This window comes from Trichoplusia ni, chromosome 8 (assembly GCF_003590095.1).
Source record: "Trichoplusia ni isolate ovarian cell line Hi5 chromosome 8, tn1, whole genome shotgun sequence".
Taxonomy (NCBI): Eukaryota; Metazoa; Arthropoda; class Insecta; order Lepidoptera; family Noctuidae; genus Trichoplusia; species Trichoplusia ni.
In genome coordinates this window covers 7,821,366-7,845,425 of record NC_039485.1, presented here as the reverse complement: position 1 = coordinate 7,845,425, position 24,060 = coordinate 7,821,366, and the positions used below count along the sequence as shown (strand labels likewise).

The 24,060-nt window shown below is 33.2% G+C and overlaps 1 long non-coding RNA gene across 4 annotated transcripts; it reads left to right on the top strand.

The window, feature by feature from the left end:
• Window positions 1-1,065: 1,065 nt before the first annotated feature.
• LOC113496559 lies at window positions 1,066-22,971 on the top strand. Of its 4 annotated transcripts, XR_003400830.1 has the most exons (4): window positions 1,066-1,270; window positions 1,472-1,640; window positions 14,973-15,019; window positions 19,269-22,971. It is a non-coding gene; the product is annotated as an uncharacterized LOC113496559 (long non-coding RNA). The 4 variants fall into 4 exon arrangements; XR_003400832.1 differs by lacking the exon at window positions 1,472-1,640; XR_003400829.1 differs by lacking the exon at window positions 1,066-1,270 and having other exon boundaries at window positions 1,278-1,640.
• The last annotated feature ends 1,089 nt before the right edge of the window (window positions 22,972-24,060 follow it).

The following is a 24,060-nucleotide window of genomic DNA, read 5'->3' as shown; positions in this document are numbered from 1 at the left end:
ACAATGCCTTAAAAATTAATGGAGTAATTATACTTTATCAAATAAAAAGTATTTTTCCTAAAATGTTTATTTGCCGAACTCTTTAAATCCTAGAGAGGTTACTTTATTCAATCTTAGTAGGACCGCACAATCCCATGACATAGGAAGGCTGTATGGAAAATAATACGACTCTAAAGAGTTTCATTAAATAATGAAAAAGCTCAAAACTCATTTCGCTTTCTCATATGAGAGTAAGACCTAAGCAAACAACCCCTGTTGTACTCTTATTTAAAATAATCAGTCACTTGCATTCTGAAAATTGATTTAAATTACATGTCTCATTATTGTCATGTTTCAAAATACTCCTTAAAAAAAGCCACCCGGTAGTCTAGTAGTAACTGCTAGGGTATTTAATAAAAATAATTTATATTCTCCAAACGCACTCTACAAAACTACATATATTATATTAATTTCAAATCCAAACTAAAACGTGAGACACCAACAAATCCATTTCAAATAGAGTCGGAAAATGTTAAGGAGAAAGAATACAATCGCGAAGTTCATCAATCATTAATTCATGACGTTAGAACAAGGAGGTAACATACCTAAGGACAAAACTATTTGTGCAACTTCGCAAATGTTAGGAAAAGTAATATTTTTTTTATAAAAGACAGAAAAAAACATTAGTTACAAATAGTTTTTCTTAAAATAATAATAGCTTCTCATTTCATTTCACTGGCCGATAGAAAGATGGTCATGGTTTTCGATATTTTTAATTTAATTATAAATTAAAATATTTAATTTAAAAAACAAATAAATTGAAACATTTAGAGATTAAAAACTCTTACATTAAACGACTCCTACTCTTGAAACGTTTGAACAAAACAAAGTAGAAATTCAACCTCACAAAATTTAGAATTGCGACATCTGGCCGAAAACATTAGAAGCTTCAAAGTTCCAACACAGAAAACGCTTTCCTAAACACGCCACACTGGCGCCATCTACAATAAAAACCAGAACTAAATTCCGACGCTTGACAACCGCGTACAAATAGTTCGATAATTTCCCGTAGATGCCGCTGGTGTCACTCGCTAGGGAAATTCTCATTAGAATCCGCATCAGTGCGGCTCTCGTTATAAAAAATCCCTGTAAGAAAATAAGTGAGAATTATAGGTTTTCCTATTGATATTCGAGTAGCTAGGGTGTTATTTAGTGTAGGGAAGTGAAGGCGAGCATTTTCGTTTAGATTTTAGAAGATGTCCTCGTCACGCATCCTGCACTGCGGATAAAGGTAAGTGCTTTATTTGCTAGTTGCGTCTAAATGTCAAGTGTCGTTTTCCTAAGGCTTTGTACTTGCTTTTTATATTAGTAGTGACATTTTTCACATAAAAGTACACATTTTCACTAAAATCTTATAGGATTTCAATTCTATTTAATTCTATTAGGACCCTTGACAATTACACCGAAGTTTAGTTCTTCTATTCGATACTAGGTGGCGCTGTCGTCGGGCTCGCATGTTAAAACAGTTTTGTCACAACACCAAGCTTGGAGGGAGCTTTCATTTTAGAGCTTTCATAATAGTGTGCGGACGAAAATTTCTGTCATGTAGTTTTTATAAACATTCGTTCCTGAGGCAAGGTGACATCGGCTACGGTGCAATGGTACGTATTTAATATCTTTAATTAAGTATAAAACATTTTGCTTTTTTTGCAGAGTTAATGTAGAGTTGTAGACATGAAGGAAAAAATTATGTTGTGATTTTTTTTTAACTTTGTTCCAATATAATGACAAATGTCTCGTTTGACAAGTCTATTTGATAGATTCATGCTGTTGTCAATAATTGGTTAGTTGCACAACGGTAGAAACCGTCAAGAATATTAATATTAAATTAAAATTTTATTGATAATTAACTAAGTAGTTCGTTTTTTTTAAAGTATTAAAAATTAATAATTGTCTCCAAGGAAGCTAAAATATTTTATACTTATTTATGCAAGTACTGCTGTTAGATATTTTTTTATCTTCAAGATAGTTGGAGTTTTTTGAATATTTTCGGTTGTATTAGGTACCTGTTTCGCGATAGTACTTATATACCTACATATCGATAATCCCTCTTTCTGACTATAAAGAATTTCTTTTATATTCTCAAATATATTTTATTTTAGTGGACTTCAGTCTGTAAATAATAATGAAACATACAAGAAAAAAATTGCGCCATTTCTCCAAAAGATTATAATATACAGAATATGGTATTCAATTTGATAAATCATTAATTAATTAATCATATAAGCATAATGTAATACGGCTATGATAGCATACAGGTATAATAGTATTTGACTTTAATAACATTTATCCAATATAATCCTAACTTTTAAATATCATTATGCTAGACAAAAGCCCCTTACCATAAAGAGAAATATGAGAAGGATTGAGAGTATTAATAGACGTCATAATTCTCTTTCATAAGATGAAAGATCAGTAATGAATTACGAATATAAATAAATTTCAATTATACGGATTTTAACTTACTTAGCTAAATCTTTACCTCGCTCTACAATTTGTAGAAAATTCCTATGGGTGTGGCATAATCGCCCACAGCCCTTAGCGACAAAGCCTCCCGAACATTTTAATATGCAAAACGGTTGAATTCTCCCAGTCAAGCACAATCAGTATCTTCAGTAATTACTTACATCAGAGTCTGGAGTAATTACCTTTACAAAATACTTGTTCTTAAACGTAGCTGGTGATAAACGGAAATGCATTTCACAGCCAATTTAAAACATTTGCACACCTTTTTTTGCGGACAGATTGATTTGCAAACTCTACAATTTTTAGATGGTCTTTTATTAATAGTCGCGTAATTAAGATGAAGCAAAATCAATATTTAGCGTATTGACAGATCGAACTTTGCTGTGAAAGCAAAAAAAGCGTTCGTCGGTAAACATAGTATGGACGATTGAGCTTCAATTGTAAAGCAATAATCCAATTTAAATAAGACCTCCGTTTGAAATAATCCTCTTTGCTTATAACTTTGTGTTATGATCCCTTCTAATCCTATGTAGCAAGCAAACGGTTGCATTCTAAACTTAAACAAAAACATTTTTATACCTGACTTCTATGAATGGGTATTTCTGTTCGCCCCGGACGAAAAAAGGGGCAATAAAAGATGGCCGCCACAAAGGCACCTTTGCGCCTGCGCCGCTCTCGGACTTGCGCATTTGGGTAACGGCTGTGTGCTACCAAGGGATATCGTTGTCATGCAAAACTCGAATAGTAATCACCTAACCTTACTTACAGTAAACCACGATTTCTTAGTAGGGATAATCTGAGATCTGCTGGCAGACGCAAAAACATTTTGATACTTCTATTTTACCTTTATTTTGCTTAAATAAAACACGCACTTATAAATTATACCAGAAGAAGAAAACTTACGTTAATTCATTTTTCTTAACACAGTCCAAAGCTAAAAATAGAAGCAAATAGCCTTTTTAAGTCCTTTCTTTCTTTTAATAGTATATAGCATATGGATACGTCCAAGTAAAAAGTAATGATATCTTTTATAAAAAAATATTAGATTTTGTTTTTGAACCTATAATAAAAAAAATGCAGACACAAATAACTTTTAACTTTTAAATTTTCTCATTCTCATAAAATAAGTTAATTAACTATTGTAGCAGTGCCATAAATACAAAACAAACAAACAATGCTATTTCGTAATTACGAGGCATTTCTCGTGTCGGAATGTTATATAATTACCAATATTTAGGAATCTCAATGACTTAATTTTCAAAGCAATACCAAGCTCAGGCATTTGCTAGAAATATTTTCACGAACTGTTTTTGTAATCTCAGTTTAAATGAAAAATAATAGTTCGTAAAAAAAATAAAGTGGTTTGGCTTTTACCATAGCTACGTAACTTTGTTAAATAATAATTTATTTCAGACCCTGTGTTGAATTTATTAAGAATATATTTTATATTAATTTACCAAATTTTGCATGATTACGTAAAGTCAACGAGAACAAATACGAACAAAGAATCTTGTCTCATTTCAATCGAGTTCTGAATATCGTGAGAAACATTGGTAGGGGTGTTTTAAACAAATCCAGTTACCGGGGCAGGGTTGCGCTTCGTTAATATTATATTTAGTAGGAAACAGTATTTGTTCTTTTTTATTAAAATGTAAATAAGACTCGGAAAGCGAGGGCATGTACAAATGATTTTGAACATTCTGTTTTTTTCCCCTTTTTTCGACGGATTTACTTTGTTCGGCACGTTTTAAAATCATTTTTTTTAAACAGCAAATCGCATAAGGTCAAGCTTAACGTGACCTTAAAAACATATAACTTTCTTCAAATTGTTTAAGCAAAAGTCTTTGCTGTTGCTGTCTTATAATTAAAATACTTAAACGTTCTTCAATTTGGCTTTGAACCCCTTGTTATCCTTTGTCTTTGTTACTCTGAGGTATAAAGCAGAAACAAAGACACATTTAAGAACTCATTTGAGTTTATTCTGTTAAAGTATTCAGGTATAAGTCGTTTAAATCTAACTTGAATTAAGTTTTTATTTTTGCTATTTCTGTTGCTTGATAAAGAAATTATTTTTTAATATTCATAGTTCGTTACTTATACAATATACCGATAAAATCACCCTCCCTATAATAGTGGAATCCCCATGCAAACTACTTTGTATGACTCACTGTATTTCACGTTGCGCCACTAGTTTTTGTGTAAGTCTGCTACTTGCTAGTAATACCTAATTGACAATTAAAATAAACACTTTTTTGTCTTTAATCTTTTTTAAATTATTTTTCATTTTAAATGGTTTTGAAATGAAACTACTTTTACGGATTTTATCGCGGTTTAATTTTTGATTTTAGTTCCCGACGTTCAAAAATTAAACCGCGATAAAATCCGTAAAAGTAGTTTCATTTCAATGTCTAATATTCGCGTAAACCTAAGAAACCATTAAATGGTTTTATTTGTATGTCATAATAGGTTTGGTTTGTTACACACATTTTATACATTTTACACACATTGTCACACACAAAGTTACACAATTCATGATTTGATGATATTTTGTGATTTCCATCAAGAAAAAAGAATATGATACTGATAAGAAGATTTTCATAGTAACTACTTAACTTATTTACTAAACATAAAAATCTCATGGCTATAAATTTTAGCCAATGTAGAGGCCTCCATCAGCAAATAAAAAAACGAAATGTTTGAGGAAAACTTAAATTGGACTTATTAAATTTATATAATTTTATGTAATTAATAACAACATACGTTAGGAGTAATCTAATTGAGATAATTATATAGTTTTTTTTTTGTACGTGGTCCTTTTACCGTAAAATAATCCGATGCGTCCAAAACGAAGTTAAAGACACGCTCTTTTAAAATAAATAAAGTTAAATGATTTCAAATTAAATAAATTATAACATTAAGTTGGTTTGTTTGATCCCTGTAGATTATAAATTGCCAGTCAATTGAATAATAATGAGTTATAATTATACCTACTCTACTTTGCTAAGAGACAATTTGTCAGTTTGACTATGAATAAATTTTCAGACGGATGTTGGATCACAATGTGATCTCATTTATGCCCGAGATGTTATAGTTTTAATATCTATGACTAATATGGTCTAGAGTGATGAAATGAAAATAACTCATATGCAATAGCCAGGCCTCAAGAAAAAGAGTATGTAACGGAAAAGATACTAAACATTTAAAAATTAAAAGCAAAAACATTTGAAAAGAGAACACTCAATAATCCGTTCGGGAAAGACACTCGGCGAACACCGCCTGTCAGTTATAATCGAGGGGAGCGGATTAAATTGAAATTCCTTTTTTAAATTCACCAATAAGGGGAGGGGTGACTGCGGATTGGCTGTGAGCGGCCGAGCAAAATAATCCTTTGTGACTGACGTGGGGTACTACAGTTGTTGCAACTTATAATTCTTGACTTATTTCAACGTGGTTTTAAACGTAACGGTTGTAACAGTTAATATGTTTAAACTCTTTAAACGGTCACTGAATTAAACATGTCATGAAAAAAATTTAAATTTGAATAGAAAATCGTTGCTACCTGCAGTACAAGTAGATTTTATTGCACAATCATTAAAAATGAGTCAAGTATTTCGCAAAACTTCACATGAATTTCTCATAGCCATTTAAACTATTTGTTTAGTTAAAGAATTAGCACTGACAAAAGTGTTAAAAGTCATCGTTACGTGCTTAGATTTATTAACTAACAACATCGTGTCAGTATTACTGTTTGTGCAAATACTCAAAGCGATAAAATATTTCTAACATCAAGACAAACCAATAACCAGGCAATTAACGGTTAATAAAACAGGGTGACTATAAAAAAAATACAGAATGTTGACATTGCGTGACTCATCAGTATTCACGGCATACAGCGCTAACGTTGTGACATATGTTACTGGCAGTATCTAGCAAAAAATCTAACTGGCTGGTTAAACTTAAAATCACTTACACCAAGCAAATAGAAAAAACACACCCATAGCGTAAAAAAATATTTCATAATCGTAATTAAAATTTAAATTTAGAATCAACCGCCATGTTGCAACGGCAACTCATATTAAGGGCAAGCCGTACTTCAAGCAATAAATCTAATAGTATTATACATTACCTAATAGCAATAATACAAACGCATATAAATCGCACGCACCAACGGTTACAAAGAGTTACATACAAAAATGTATTGAGTCATTCGCCCGTGAACACCATATGGCGTCTTGTTAGTTGGACATAGACACCGGACGGACGTGTCACGATGGATAAGCGGCGTTTAGAATGCAAATTTTTGTACTGCGACAGTTTTGTCGCACGCACTGTGCCGACAAACGCTTGATTAGATTGTACAAGTATATTATAAAATTAATGCGAATATAAATCTACATTTCTTTTATAATTTCAAACGCTCCTTGTAAAAACACTGGTACTTAACTGATACCAGTTGGACTGGTAGCCGACCCCAACATAGTTGGGAAAAGGCTAGGCCAATGATGATGATGATTTTATAGAGTTGTTAGTTCATTAATCTTTGAACTTATAGTTGAACTTGTCTCCTTATTATCGGTGTGCGTGTCTTAAAACTGCTTTGTCTAGTTTGACGTTCACCAAATGTCATATCAAGACATTAACTCACATTTTACGATCCGAAATCAATTAATGTTATTGTTATACGAATTTACCTTAAAAACATCCTTTTTCACCCTACATACCTACGTAACATTAGGTAGAACTTATTAAGTCCGATGTTCCGTATATAGTTGTGCACTCAACATGATCAAACGAAGCAAAAGCAGTTGTAACTGAAGCTATACGAGTATTAAACGGTTTTCGTTGTAAACGCATTTGAACCTGCGCGCCGTGTTCCGTGCAGGGGGCGCGTGGCGCGTGATACTAGAGGGACGGTTGTTCTCACATCGATTGGCTCGTACTAACCGGCACAGGAACTTACGCTCAATTGTTGTTAGATATAATAGTACTGCATATATAGAGATATAAGTCTATACTTACATACAAAGTTTAAAGATAGATATTAGACGGAGAAGTGTTTTAGCTGTTAGAAGTTTTGGTTGCTGTTAACAAAGATAAAATGAAAAAGGTCATCTGTTTTTTGACTTGTATTAAAAGGATGCATATTCGATTTTTTTAGTTGGTTCTAGGTTTTTCCATATGCATTATTTTTCTGCGAAAATCGTAATTAAAGTAAAAATAAAAAAATCGTGAAAGGCAGCAAAGACTCGTTCGAAGTTCGTTCTTCAACAAAAGCTCATACAAATCGAAGCAAAGAGGTTCCATAGTATAATCGTATGTGTAACAAAAATCTTTGTGAACTCGTCCTCCGGAACCGGTAGGTCTCGGTTACGTCACACACGCGTCGGACGTTAACGGTTTCACTGTCAATAGGCAAGCACGTATTTTACTTTTGTTTGTACATCTTTGTCAATGTTCACACACGTTCGGCTTGTGTAATTTTTTCGTCACGAGTTTAACATACAATCTTTTGTTTTCTAAAATTGCGAAAATCTTTATTTACTTTGTAAATAGAGTCAAGTATTTAATGTAAGGATTAAATAGTATCGAATTGGTGTAATAGAGCGTAATCAGTATGTAATTAATAGATATTACTAGGTTGCGCCTGTTAATTCGGTAGCGAGGGGTTGTGTAGACAAATCTGTAAGGAGCTAAGGAGTAGGGCGGGGCCGCGCGGGAGGGGTGACGTAGTAGGCTTGTGTCGCCGGTCGCACTCCGCGCCGCGCAGCTGCCCCACGCGCCTCCCGCTCTCCACGGTAAGAGTCATTTTGAATTTCGAATTTTTTCTATACCATCCTCGCGATATCGCCTTAACTGAATTATTATTTTGTAATTTAATCGATTCATTTTAATAACTCGGCTGCTTGATTTAATTCCTTTGCGTGTTTTACTCGTTTTCAATTTTAAGTGCGTTTATATTATTAGCTTCTGGCCTTTTGTCATTTCTATCGGTCGTTTAAATTGATTTTAATCGTTTTTGTTTATATTAGTATTCTATTTTTGAAATAAAATCACGATAAAGTGACAAAGGTTAAAAGTAAACGCTGTATCAGTGACATTTAACCCGTGCAATGCAGAGAGCAGTTAAATGGCCATAGTGCCTGTTTCAAAACGTGGGAATTGATTTTTTTGCATATCATTTTGCCGTATTTATACAAATCATGGTGCTATCTCAGTCGTTTTTGTTATAATAATTAAGAGTTTTCACGTTCGTCTACCAACCTGATATATTTTTACGGATCAATTATTTTGGGTTTATTAGACCAATCTTTCTACATTTATTATTTTTCGCATCCGTGACTAAACCAACGAATATCCTTGTTGTTTTACAACCTACTTAATAAAGAACAAAGACCGAAACAGATGCAAATGAAACCGAACACAAACTAGTAAAATATTTTATAATTGTCAATATTAATAAAAACACTCTTATTTTCCGTCGAGGTCAGCACATCAATTACCTATAACATCGTAAAAAGTCTTATAGCGCAACAAAATCTCGAAGCTCGCTATATAAAGTGTCTGTCAAGTTCTGCCTACAGAGAAGACATTCAAATCGAGAGGGATTGTATTATTTTTATTGTATTATTTACGTTATTGGGGCTGGGAGCGTGCGCGCGACGCCCGACGCGCGTCGATACCGAACCCTCTAGTACGCATGTGCGGAATTCTGCCCGTACACTGATAATATTCTGATTTCTCCTTTTATGCATGTTAATGCGTGATATCAAAAAAGGTCTGACCTTTTGCTCCGCCTACCGGTTTGGCATTTGATAAATTCGTATTGTTTCACCGTATTAACTGAACGCAGCTGGTTTTGGGATTAAGAGACGGACTGATCTACTTACTTTTATTTCATTATATAACTATATATCTACTTCTTTTCTTAGGTACATGTTAGTACTCGATTTTAACGAGATCCTCAGAAAATTCGTTCAAAAATTTCTGAAGACAAACAATTATTCAGAATAGTTTTTTAATTAGTCAATGGATAATACACTAAAGAGATACATATAGTACTATTATTAAGAATCATTTTTATTTAAAGGAACTAACAATATCGAATTATTAAAAATAAATAAATAAACCTAACGATTAAAACTACAACGAATAAAAAGCACATACCACGCAATTCAAATCGACTACTTACCATTAATTAAATTAAAATGGCCAAGTAGCCGAGGGTTAAAGAGCTCGCTATAATACCTCGAAACACTTTATTCCCAACTCCCACAAACTAACGCAATAACTACTAAATAGCTAGTAAACACCGCTAATATCCTTCCTTATTCCTCGAAGAAATTCCACAAAAAAGCAATATTAACAGTAAAACATACCACATTTTTCCTTCCCCGTGAATTATTATGCAATTATTAAAACACGGCGTTACTTCGAAATAAATATTAGCTCCGGAGCTTTTCATGCAAACCTTATTGTTAGTTATGGGTTTAGTGGATATGAATGTAGCGCTAAAATCATAAATATTTCCGCTCTCTTTATTATTAAAATGACGAAAAAGATGAAAGAGTTCATTCGTTTTTGTTTTTTTTTTTATTATTATTTCAGTTTTAGTTGAAATTATCGTCAATAGTAATACCGAAATTATTGTTGTAGTACTTGCATATTTTCGGTGTTTGGTATTTGAAAATTATTTCCCGAACGCATTAAAACTAACAGGACCGATCTGAATATTGATACGGATATTTTTATCGTAAAACTAAAAATAAAAATGTTTTTTAATAAACGAACACGCGAATAAAAGATACAATCACACTTAGACTTGACATAAATCCTTTTTCTTTCTTTTATGAGTGGTCGTCAACGAAGGATATATATTTAGAGTATGAGACGTTACACTTCGTCTTTATTTATTGTAATACAGAGAAAAGTCATAAAAAGGAGTTCAAAATTCTCCGACCCCTCGCTTGCAGCTATTTTAAGAAACCTACGACAGTAAAGCATAGGCAGTCATAACATTGCAAAAATTAAAAAAGAAGGTTAGAAACAATGTGTACTTTAATACCGGCCAACTCTTTCTAGAATTCTTAAAACAATTTGTTCAGAACAACGTCTGAATTCGCAGAGCTTTGCAATGAGCAACTGAAACTCAACGGTCCTTAAGGGAAAAGTTGCGTGACAAACTGTCTTAAGAATTAATGTATTTTTATTACCAACGTAAGTTATTTTTATTGTCATTAAAAGTTCCTAAGTTCATAAACAGCCCTGTAAATAAATAATGTGTTCTCAAGGATCGCGTGTCTACGAGGATATTTTGTTTGACTTATCATGGCCGGGTTTACAGTCCCTTAATATTTTATTATAAAAATCGTCAGTTTATTGTTGAATCCATGCAAAGTTTATTTAGGGTTCGTTGTTTTAAGGAATACTGGAATTGCGTGATACATTAATAATGATTTGCATTATTAAGTGTAGTTTCGATGAAAATAATTCAATAAATATTTTATATAACCCAGCTATTTTTAAATATAAATACGTGTGGAATCGAAACGAAATATTTAAATAAAATATTCCAATACAACCTCGGTATATACAAAACATGTGCCAATCCCATTACATCTCGAAGTCTCGTCTACATTCGCGCAAAATTTGAAGCTTGCTGAAAATGCGAAGAGCTTCGACGACGCCAATCGATAAAATCGGCACGCCTCCCTGTTCGGAAGTCATCCATGTCAAAATATGTTTTTATCGATAAAACAAGCTGATGGTAAAAATAAATGTCTGGTATTAGTTATGTGCGATCGATATCGATGTAATTACGGGCTAACATCAGAATGCATCGTAGTCATGCTTTGGTATCGACCGTTGGTACAGCTGTATTTTTTTGTAGCATATTAAATATTATGTAATATAAATAGTTTTTTTTTTTGCATTATCAGTGCTATTTAATGTCTTTTTGAAATATTAAAAATTAGATCACTGTAGACCGCTGTTGCTATGCCGTTTAGCAAGCCGTTTATGAAAGCCTTACTTACTGGTGACGTAAGTAGATAATGATTTCCGTTTACCCATCTCCGGTGAAATCTGTTTATTTAAAGCCTATCCCAAATGACATGGAAACTTAAGAAAAAATTCCGTCACACGTGGTTTTACGGTTTAAAATTCGTCTCTACATCTGCGTCTGAAAACAAATCTGGTATAGTGTTCACACCGCGTCCTTATCTAAGTTAAATAAAGATTTATCAGCTACCTGGAGGCTACAGGTGACATACCATACGCGTTAATCTCAGGTGATACGATAGATATTATAATATGAATGCAAACAGAAGCTGCGGCAGCTTCCGTTGCTCTAATCTCTTATCTTCTATTAAGTTTTACGTAAACCAGGCTAACATAATAATCGTTAATCTTATCTTTTCTTAGTAGCAAAGTAATTAAATCTGAGGTAAAATTTTATAAAACGTCGTAAAGAATATTGTAAGATATCTCGAAGCTAATTCGATGAATATTATTTTTATAATTATTCTCTTCGTCTAGTTTTTGATATACCTATTCTCTTAAACGTTAGTATTGATTATCTCAACGTAGAAGGAAAGTAGAGTCGATTGTTTCTAGCCAATCAAATGACGACAGTAGCTTCAAGAACCAATCAGAAACGTTTCATGGCCGTCCTTGTTTATAGGATTGGTTATTACAAAGCAACATGTCTGTATTCTAGTTTAGTTGAGACCTAATTTCATTTGAATGCACAACAGATGTTTCGAAATTAATCAAGAAAATGTTCAATGTTTTCTCTACCAATCACACTGTTTAGACATCGAATTAATATTAAACCGATCGATTATACCGTATATCGATAAGGATAATAAATATGGATCGGTAATCGATAGCTGTGCTCGCGTAACAAACTTGTTCGATCGCAAAAACGTGCATCGATGTCTCAAAGTGTAAATGTACTTATAAAACCAGTTTATAAAGTGCGACACGATATATTATTGAACTGGTACAAATTAATGGAATCTAATATAGTAATTACTGCTTTTTTCTTTTCTTAATACAAGGCAATGAGCACAGGTGCTAAAGTTGATTACAATTATAGTGGCCAGTTAACAACTGTTTTTAACTCTTGAAATATGTATATCGTTAATATTTTGACAATTTGTCTACAGTCACTTAATGATAGTCAGATACGCTCCAAGCAAAAGAACCTCATTCAGCATAGTTCGTTAAGAATTCTACTCCAACACGGCTAAAAAGCAAATATTTTACAAAAAAAATGTAAATATTCTATTAATCATATGTTCAAGCTCTTAGCTTCTAGAACTCTACATTTTGGTACAACATTTAAATGAATGATGATGATTATATAATAGGACTTGTACATTAGCATGTCCTAAGAATTTTAAGTACCCAATAAAGTCCCTTTAAATCTTAAAGCTTGTCACGGTTCTCACACATTAAATAGAAGTCTTGGCACGCAAAAGCGCCGTAAAGCCTTAAAGCATATTTAATGTAAATTCAGTCAGCTCTATAAAAGTCTTCGCCAAGACACAAATTCATTGCTATTACTATTAATCAAAATACTTCAACAAGATTAAATATTTCATGTATATGTATTGAAACGTTATCATTTTTAAATGGATGTAGAGTCCTAATATGTGATTCAATTGCATTTAAAAGTTAATGAATTAAGATTATTAGCCGTACTTGTTCATAATTATTAGACTGGTTACTAATAACAAACATTAATACGTTTTTTCGCGACGTCAGAGTAACGGTTAATGTTAAGCGTATGTTTTGTGTAGAGTCAATTTAACTGTCGAATTGCAACATAATGTAAAAATCTTTTCTGAATATTTCCGGATATTCTAGTATATCAAATCAAAAATAATAGTTTTTGTAATATTATGCATAAAGTTAATGTATAATTTACTCAACTATATAAACATATCTACATAACTCTACATTGTTATGTTCAAAGTAGATTAAGTCGGTCTACAGTTCAACTTGCAGAATTATATGAAAATCATTGAGTTTGAGAGGCTTAGATGTTCCTGGGAGACGAAAACAAACAGGATCGATCCCACCTCCGACACCCCACGAAAACCTTATTACGTAGGGTGAATACAGATGTACTTGATACCAAACAGTCGTAAGACCATATATGCCAGCAAACATATAAGACCTTATATCAAAGGCTATATAATTTAAAATAGATTGAATCATTTTGAAAGTCTAATAGATTACGTTAATACGCGCATTGATCATCAGTATTATGTCAAGTTTCTTAATACATTACTCATGGGTGCTTTTTAAGGTTGCGATCATACCTATAAGGTAACATAAGCAGTATATTCAATTATACATCACTGTTAAGAATAAAATACCTTGATATTAAAGACGATACCTTATTATGGAGAAGCGATGCGATCTCATACGTATTTCATGTTTTGTTAATCAAAATTGTAACCTTTTTCGTAAGTACTTAAGTTTAAAATGGAATATCAATTGTTCACCAATTGGGAGTCGTTTCCGATCACACTGTATCGCATTGTACTTATAACAGCTCGTAGTACATTCCGCCAAAAATAGAAACAATGCTGTTCCGTACAAATAAAAAGCGGAAGACACATTTGGACGGTAAACTCGTGTTTAGGAAAAATATGAAGTTTAATAAAACGGCAGGAAACCAACAATAAATCCTGAGTCAGTGACCCCGTGACTTGAATACAGCTAATTCTGTTATGCGAAACGTGTTTCGTTAGATCAAACATATCCATGTGTTAAAATTAACATACGGACGCACTACAACACTATAATCATGTTGATTTATAGATGATCATCTTGAATTAAACTGACTTTAAATGTTACAAGCGACTTTTTGAGGTATAAATTTAATTACATTTGCATTATTTTACTTAGGAATGAAACAATAATAACGTCAGGGCTAAACGTTTCTGTTCATTCCCGAGACGATGGACGACCTCGCAGCAATGTGGCAAAAATGTCGTTCAATTTATGCCCAAATTTTAGTCCCGACTGGTCCCTTTTTGTTACCATCTGCGCGTCTCGCCGACCCGAAAGTCCAGACAGCTCCACCCTAAAAACCGTTTAGATGAGATTCTTATCCTTTCGCACTCCTGTCAAATCGTATATCGTTATCTCTTTCTAAAAGTTCGAACAGTCAGGACCTGTCGTCTGTCTCTTTTTTGCACGCGCGCACAGATTGTTCTATCCTTTCTGGCTCGTAGTAATTCGTGTATTTCCGCTTCCCACACGAGCGGCAGCCATGTTTGGCGGGACTGTCAAGTCAACGCCAGTTTGGCGCGTATCAAGCAGGATGAACAAGGTCGGTTTCCATCGGAGGAAGCTTTTTGTAATTCCTGCTACATTGAATTACGCTGCAGTGCTTTCATTTTTTAACATAATATTTGTAATAAATATTAATGTTTTATGTGGAATTATTTCAGAATGGCGCCAAGAGTGGAGAGCCGGGAGAGAAACCTTCTTGGATTATGTAAGTAGTACAATACATAGTTTAATAATTTACTTTAGGTAACATCGGTGATGGGATTAGATAAAATTGTTTCGGGTACAGTTTAAGTTTCGCAGACGGTTTGGCTTCGAGCCAAAGGACATGTTTAACCAGCTATACATTTAATGGGCAATTGTCTGCTTCCGTTATTAGATGTGGTGGAAACTGATGATAAACTGGTGATTCAATACGCCTTACTGAGATTTTTTAGTCGACATAATATAATTTTATAAGGGAAATTTGTCTTTTCATATATTTTCAATGAAATTTGCAAACAAAATATTGTAAATTTATAAAATATATAATGCGGTCTCTTATACAAATCCTTCTTCCTGGAGTGAAGTATACGATTTCTTTGAAATCTCTATTCTTAACTAAAAGCGTACCGACAATAAACCAATAAAACGGTAACTTTTGAAGTTCTCTCCCAGGTACCACACCTAACAAATGTTTTAAATAAACTTGTAGATTCTATAAAAGGCAAAGATTTGAAACAATAGATTCAATGTGTTCGTCTAAAAGAGTAACAAAGCGGGCCCCGTTAATTGTTTGCGCTCGAACAAACTTTCTGGGTCGGTATTTATTAGCGCTATAACTACGGAGCATTAGTCATTACCTCTGGTATTTTTAGAAGCGATATTGATTTCTCTAGAATTTTATCTTTTACTTCCCTGACCTCGCTTTTTTACATAAAACGTGTAATCTGAAGCACCAAGACCTGAATTATCTGTCCCGAAGAAAGAAAGGAAGTCAGATTTCATCATCAAATTCAGATCAAAATTCAGCTTTGGGATAGATAGATTTATATTAGACTGGTAGTATCTATACCCAAGCCAAAATTCTCCTAAAACCTTATTACTTTTATATTCTGATAGATAAAATTCCTCCAAAACGCAATTAAATCCGCGACGCCAATCAAATAATTATCAAGTTTATCCGTGTGCTCATACGTCGTACACACACCCTGAATCTATTATCTAACACTTAATTAAAATGCTACCAAACGCTTTGGTCCGTCATAATGTCACAACTGTTCAAACACAGTAAATGATCTAACTCTATTGTCTAAGCTGATACGTTCAATACGATGTATTCAAATGATACTCACCCACATACAGAATGTATTATTAAATTCATATTTGTAACTGCTAATGTTTGACCAGAGTTCATGGTTTTGTCTCTTTATTTTAGGAATGTCGTAAGTCACAAACCTCTTTGCATATTACCCAATAGCACCGAATATATCAGCCTTAGTGGTCTTGGCTGAAATAAGTTTTTTATTATGTATGACGGCTTTACCGCGTATTTTTCTTGTTCTCGGCGAAACAACGTCTGATCTACATAAAAAGATATATCCAAATGTTTTACGCATCTAACATATTTTCGCCGAAATAAGAAAAGAAAGAAGAAAATATCGAACATGAATAATTTGTATTTCGAACTCATTAGAATGAATTTTACTGATTTATAATTGTCCTAATTGCTTATTAACACTGAATTTGGGCTTTCAAAACCTTCCATTGGAATTTAAAATTTTCACCGTTCATGGTTGCCACATTCGTATCATCTCTGATGAGGCAACAATTATGCACGGCGGACTAACGAAATGTGTAAATGGGCCAATTACCGCCGCCTATGTAGGCTGGTGTACAATTAGTGGCTTACTAATAGTTTTCATCACCAATAGTTTCAAGCGCTCCGCCATACAGGATCACATCATACCGAGTCCGTCTCTCGTTGTGATCACACCGTGTTCCGTGCAGTTCTCTATCGTCAAAAATGTTAAGTCTATCTTCAACGTTTTAATCAGTTTTTGGATTTCAATCGTGAGTTTTTCCATTTACAGTCCCATTATTGCGATTATATGGTTCATAAATTCTGCTATGGAGTTAAGCATTTGTGAAGTTAAATTTATTTGACAGATCTAGGTCAACAGTGCAGGCTTCCAGGGCTAAAATGTGTAGTAGAGCTTCGCATTTAGATGCTAGAAATTTATGTTAACGACTGCAGAATGTAGTTGGATCCGTTGAATAAATCTATCCCTTTTTCATTTCGCAAACGTTCCATTTCAATTGTTCTTTGCTGTATTTCATTTCTTGTTCCTACAGTTGCAAATAAGTAGAATTTGTTTTCATATTGTTCTGTTTCGGTCACAGCTTTGAATTTATCTAACTTATTTTTTTATTCCACTATTATATAAATAAGTGCTTATTTATTTGAATTTTATACATTTTATGATTAAATTTAAGGTAAATTTATGAAGTTACTTAGAAAATAAACTATTACTTCGTAGCGCCACCGAAATTACGTCAGTCTTTAAGAAAAAGTGATATAAAATATTATTCTTCGCTAATAATTTAGTTATACATTTTTATATATATTTTTTCTCCAATGACACAAATAAACACTTGTCTGCGTAAAGAATACCATAAACATTCAGTGTACTGGCTGTATGTAATACGATTCTAGAATAAAAGAGAATAAAATGTAAATAACGTACATAAAGTCAGTGAGGAAAGTTTTCTGCCTTCATAAATTATTCTTATGTTGATAGGTATGAAAGGAAATAAGATTGTGTTTGTTCATATTGTTGAGGGAAACGTGATTATTGGAAATGAAAATGCGGAGAGAAATGGAATTTCCTGCTGCGACATTATTTAATGGACCTCTTTAGGTCGTTCCTTTTATATGTCGTATAAGCACTCTTATTAGCAGTTGCTATGGGTTAAATAATGTCATATGTACCTGCTGTTTGTTGATTAGAACTATTTCTGAAACTATTGATCACTCGTGTACCTAATCATATTTACCCAAAGTCCTTCTATTATACAGTAGCTTAATGAAATGCCTACACAGACAATAGACAAAATCAAATGTCCCAAGATTCGCTTAGCAACTAGTGGGCTGAACGCTCAACAGATTTGTACAACAGCTGCTATAGCGTACGGCCAGACAAGCTAGAGCTCTTCCAGCCTTTCAGCCACCCCATTCCATATAGTCAGAGTATATAAGATCCTAGGAAGGGGAGGTCAAGTTATGTCGGTGGATTCTAAAGTGGGGAGTCCGAGCCATTCATTCGAGGGCGGGGGCGGCGCTCATTGCTCGTGTCCGGAGCGCATGCGCGTCCCCTGACCCAGTTGCCTCCGCCGCGCCGCCGCCGCCGCGCCGGCCGGATGGCGACCTCGTTACGCCAAGGTTGGCGAATCAACCGACGAATTCGCGGCCCGCAGACGTAGTGACGCGCTGATCACTTAAAGTTCGATGAACAGTGATTATATATAGAAACGAAGTCGATATTGACATTATAGACGTCACGGTTCGCGGCTACCAGATATCGAACGCAGCTTAAGACATGTGTGAACATCGTCGGTAAGCGAAGGAACTTTTTTCGATATATTTTTGCTACGATTTAAACTAATAACGATTTACAGTTAAAACTGGATTTCTAGTCGAACTCCTATACCCGTTGTAAAGTTTATGAATTAGAATACTGTTTTAGTGAGTCATCGTGATGCAATATTGCGCGAAACCTGTGTGCGAAACAAACGAATCTTTTGGTATTGATTAGCATGCATTGTCTAAAATATGACTCTAATTGGCGCAATGGCTAAGCGCTTGGCCGTCAGCGCCTGCGTATATCGTTCTACTGACTTCTCGGTTTTAACCTTTGTAGTCGGGACTCTTTAAATATTTGTTTGATTCTATATCTGATTAAGAAAGAAATACACATATTCGTTTAGGTTGTACGTAGTAAATTTTTTCGTATAACTCTCTCGATTTTTCTTGGTTCTTCCAAGAATCTGAATCTTGTCATTCCGACACGATAGAAAAGAAACCTTGTAAAAAAAATACGTAATAGAATATTCTGTACAACTTTCTCCTTCATACTTATGCGATGAGATCACAAGCCCATTATTCATTCGCGGACAGCGTAAATCTTTTCAAACATTAATGTCCTTACCTGTCTCCAATGTTTACCACACTCTTGTCTATATAAACAGCACAATTACGATGATCGATTACAAGACTCAGCTCCTGTTACACGCTTGTTATAAAATCTAATTGTGTGGGTGACGCCGCGATGATTTTTTAATCGATAAAATGATTTATCGTGCGTTGACAACACTATTAATTTTGACGGATGTGTGGTGTGATGTTTATTTGAAATTATTTATAATGATATTTTAATTTTTTATAGATTTTTATTCATTTTTTATGTTTGTTTTTTCAGGTGCTCAGTGGGTGCCCGAAGAATTGGCGAAACAACACCAACGGATTTAGAGAAGTTTCTTGTCTTTCCCCTCTTGCATTGTTAACCCTACTTTATTTTTCGGCCAACTGCATTTTTACCATAGAATCGAATTTAAAAATGTAAATAGTAAATTAACTTATCACATTTATTTGTTCAATAACTTGTTTTGTAATCATTACAACCAGTAGTTTACAAAATGTTTTCTGAACATCTATTGAACCGCACGTAGAAATATGTGGTCTTTTGCAAAAATAATAATATGTGTAGCTCAACTACGGTTACACACAATATAATCGTGGCCAACTAAGGATTCACAATTTCCCAGTAAACCAAAAAAATACAATATTGTAAAACTGTATCTAAGGAATTTAGAAATACTAAGACCAGGTTAACATAACAGATATAAATTAAACTTCCAACAAAACGCAAGTTAATGCTCAAGCTCAGGCTCAGTCAAATCAGGGCCCAACCCAATAACCAATTCCTTCTAGAACACTCGAAGTCAAGAAGACTCTACAATTTGGTGCCCATCGGCATCAATTTTAGTGCCCTACATCTACCCTGTAGATCCGAATTTGTTTGAAGTGAGGCGACAAATTCGGTTCTAGAGAGGTTTGTGTGGTGCATGCACTGCAACGTTTCAAGTCTGATGATAAGAAGCTCTGAAGATTTTTGTTTTTTTTTTTGTGTCTGTCGCAATAAGATAGTAGAGTTTTGTAAAGACGATGTCAGGCTGTTAAATGCTATAGTCCATTTTAACACAATATGTTTTAGATTTGTTAATTTAACTAGAAAAAATATAATCCTTAAAACATTTTAAGTGTGTTAATATTTTCAGGCAAAATGCTTGGAATTAAAAGAATTGTATTATCTTATTGCGACATTATTTGTATTTTTACGTGTATGTGTAATATTTGTTTTATGTGCATATCCCATTTTTTTAAGAAAAGTATGTTTGAAAAAGCAGTATTGTAAATGTTCCCAATTTTTAGAGCTAATTTTACATACCTACATACACTGTACTGCCACCACAAAAATACATTTACCTTCACGGTTTATGAGATAAAGCCTACTGAAAGACAGGTGAACAGACAGACAGACTGCCTTAGTAATATTGTTCCATTTCTACTGTACTGAAACCCTAAAAAAGAGCAAAAAAACTTATTTCAGAATGAGTGAAACAATTCCATTCTAAGGCGAACCCAGCAATTCAATTACTAACACAAAATTGTGAATACTTAGGTAAAATATTCCATCTAGAGGCAAAACACATGAAAAATCTAAGCACGTATTCTATAAAATCCAAGTAAAGTTATTTAGAAATATGAAATTGCAGACACGTATTAGGAAAAATTGTATTCCAGACGCTCGCAAAATGAATGTTCCGTATTGTTCGCAATATAGAAATGGGTCTTCGGAGGATTTATTTTATGAATACTTATCGCGAAAATTGTCTAAGAACGAATGCGGTCACAGGATACATCGACACTTGTTTTTATGAGGCAGTTTATTCGAGACTTATTTTACAATTGATTGTTTTTATTAACGTGAATTGCATTTTAAAATGCTATTCTGGAATATAGTAGCAAGATTGACTGTCTCTATCAATTACTATTGCATACGAACTTTTGGAGTTTATTAGTAGTTCATTTAGTGGGCAGTTGAAGTCATTCGATTAAACAGCTAACGTTTATAAATTGTTTTTGTAGGCCAACTGCGAAGAAAACTTTTTGGTTTTGATACTTATTTTAAATTATCCGTAGTCGTTCTCAATGTTAGTAGTAAAGCCAATGAGACACACGTACTTCAAATAGAGCGTTAATTGGACCTCTAATTTAAATTGTTTAATACATCACGTGAAACATATTTAAATTTGTTACTAGGCCGGCATCGCGTGAGCTTAATAGGAGTTTGAAAGGATTAATACTTGAATTGTACTCAGTGAATAAGTTTTCTAATTGAGAAAGCTCCTTGAAATATCAATTTGTAGTCTAGCTATTCATTAAGGTTTTACCGCATTTTATTGTGAAAAAAAACTCTACATATCTTCATCATATTTCCCCCAAATTACAAAAACTCTGCTGCGCTTTTTTTCTTGAAGGGATGGTGACAAAGTGACAATTGAAGCACATAAATACTGATTGACGTTTACTTACTTTTGAAATACTGCATCTTAGGATTACATTTAATTCAATTTCACTGTACATTGCGACAAAAAATGCATACTTAAATTATATTTAATCCGTTTGAACATTCAACTTTACAATTTTCGTACTGATATTCTCCTAGTACATTATTAAATAATAATAGTACCAAAGTAAATTAAAACAAAAATGTTCTCAAAATTGTACGTCTCTACATTTTCCAAACAGTCAAGAGAAAACAATAAGAGACTGAGTGTAGTTTGAGTATGCGTTCATTTATTTTTGTGTTTTTTGTAACGATATTTTGATAACAAGGTTCTCCCACCACACCGTACAAGTGCCTCGAACAACATGACATTCGTTGAACTTGTATACTTGTGTGTAATCTATATGATTGGAACTGAGTTGTCTATATTTTTGTAATATGTGCATTTTGTACTGTGATTTTGTATCTACTAAATTTAATGATAATTGTGTATGTTTATTTAAGGTTCTTGAATATTTTGAATGTCTAAGAGGCCTAACACCACGTATTAAAGTTTGACTGTTGCAATTATTGTCCATTTAACTGAGAAGAGATATACCTATATTTCTTGTACTGCAATTTATTACTTAAAGACGTGGTAATAGGCTATTTGTTCTAATTAGTCTGTAATATCATTTTACTATAGGTAGTGATAATTTATTTAATTTCAAAAGGATCTTCCGGATAGGAAAATCCTTGCATGGTTATAACATAAATTGAAATACGAAAATACAGTAAATGAAATTGTCCTAAATGTTAAGTTCCTCAAACTTGAGTGTAATTCATTACAAATAGGTCTGAGTAGCATAAAAATAGTTTTACAGTATTGTTATATTAACACGAGTTTTTGATCGGTAACATTGTCTTAAATATTTAATCATAATTAGCAAAAATAATTTAAGTATCACGAAAGCATATCGAAATAACATAAAGAAGAGTTAAGTAGAAAATACGAACTCTTTTAAAACAAAGAAACATAAAACAAATTCATTTTCCAAGTAAATAACTCTACATTTACGACTCATTTATTTTACTGTTTCAACTTGTTTACGGTGCTAGGTAACATGTTACTTAACATAAAGCTTAATTGACGTTAATTGCCACTTACTACTGCTAATGAAGTAACAGTAAGCTTTAAAAGAGAAATAAACATTGCAATAAAGAGAAAATACAGTTTAGTTTTAGTATGGAGAAATGTAGCGCCAGCCTTTGGCTTTAACTCGGCGACATTGTAAAGTAATTATTGATTTTAAATGTTGGAGCTTTTGTACTATAAAGATACCTATACCTTTATGAGTATTAGGGTGACAATCAATTACTTATAAGACTTTTTCGTTTTAAAACGTGGATTTTTTTTAAATGTAAGTTTAATTAGGTAATATATGTTGATTGTCTACACATGAGATGTTCTAGCTATTTTTATGAACTATGTTACTTTTATGTCTTTAATATTGATCAATTTTGTATAAGTGCACTGTGTTTTCTATATAATAAAAACAGTCTGTGGAAAATATGTGGTGTATTTATTTTAATTCATAGTCACATTACCACTTACCCACCTTCAATCTATTCGAAGGATGCCAAAAGGAGATCCTAATAAACACAATATTTCGATGCTCTTCAAAAACTGAGAAAAGGACAAGTATTTGTGAAATGTTTGTGACAGGAGACCTGACTCTTTACAGAATATAATAGAAGTAACGATAACTGAATATTGAAATATATGAAAAATAGTGAAAAAAAAAAACAGTTGTAGTCATATTCTTGGTCTGTAAGGGCAAAAACAAATATGGAAAGCTCTATGGCAACTTGTCTAGTCCAGACCATTCTGGAAGTGATTCAGTCAGAATAATGATAATTGAGAAGAATATAGCTCTTGTTTAGTATAAAAGTTCCTGATGATTTTTTCTCGCACTACGTATTTAATTATTGAAACACTTTACAAAAGTTTCAATAGAAAACCAACTAATTTATTGAGTAAATAAAATTTTAGTAAAAGCTCCTCAGAGACGCTAGCTTGATAACAATCCAGTCAGAATTGCAGATATTAAATATAGTCTCGCGTACTATTCAATCGATAAATCCATTTAGAACGAAATTACACAGCGCAGCAATAAATTACCACGGCAGACACCCTACAGAACATACTAATGTATTCAAAGACTAAAAAATCAATACTTTTGCTGCATACCTTTAGTAATTCTTTTCGCTACTAGATGGCGCTGTGCATCGGTAAAACAGTCTGCGTTCGTAAAATTTATTAGTTTCGCTACTCAGCACGTTGTTTCTATTCGATAGTAGATGGCGTTAGTATCGAATATAAAGAAGCTTGCAAGTCATGGTCGTGTAAAATAAACTGAAGGGTCGATCTCTACACGCCCTTCAAAAAAGGTTGTCATAAATTACTTTATGCTTGCTCTTGGTGAAATAACGTTTTCTTTAGAGTTAGGTTTTATTTGATTTCTGAAGTACGAACCTGGGCCCCGATTCTGCTCTTTTACAATGGCGGATGAATTAATTGCAATGAGATTAAATTTGTAATTATTCCTATTCTCTTAAGTATTTTGCCAATACAATAATTGAAAGTTAGTTGTATTGACCT